The sequence below is a fragment of the Egretta garzetta genome, unplaced genomic scaffold (assembly GCF_000687185.1).
Source record: "Egretta garzetta isolate BGI_Z169 unplaced genomic scaffold, ASM68718v1 scaffold612, whole genome shotgun sequence".
Lineage (NCBI taxonomy): Eukaryota > Metazoa > Chordata > Aves > Pelecaniformes > Ardeidae > Egretta > Egretta garzetta.
In genome coordinates this window covers 94495-94992 of record NW_009259030.1, presented here as the reverse complement: position 1 = coordinate 94992, position 498 = coordinate 94495, and positions in this window count along the sequence as shown.

The following is a 498-nucleotide window of genomic DNA, read 5'->3' as shown; positions in this document are numbered from 1 at the left end:
AAAAAAAAAAAAAAAATCCAGAGGCAATCAGAGCCCGGTTTTGTCGCTGCTGTTTGCTGCGTGTGCAGTTTGTTTGGGTGCTTGGAGGGGCTGGCGGGGTGCTGGTTGCAGCGCTCGCAAGCCGGAGGAGTACTTGAAGTCCCTTTTGTATGAAGACACCCCTCGGATGGCAGCAGGCAAAAAAACAAAAAAAAAAACAAAACCACACCACCACACAACACCAACAAAAAAGAAAATAGAAAAAAAAAAATCTCAGATGGCAGTTTAAGAAACAATAGGACGAACGGGAGCTGCGGCAGGCTCTGCTACATCAAGTGTCATTTTCCAGTGACAAGAGAGGCAAGTTTCCCCCCCCCTTTTTCCCCTCTCTCTTTTCTTTCTTTCTTTTCTCCCCCTTTCTTCTCTCCTCTCCCCGCCGAAGCGCGCTCTCCTCCCTCCTTCAGCCGCGCAGGAAGCGAGTTGCCGGAGCCGGGCGCACGCCGGGAAGGGAGCGAGAGG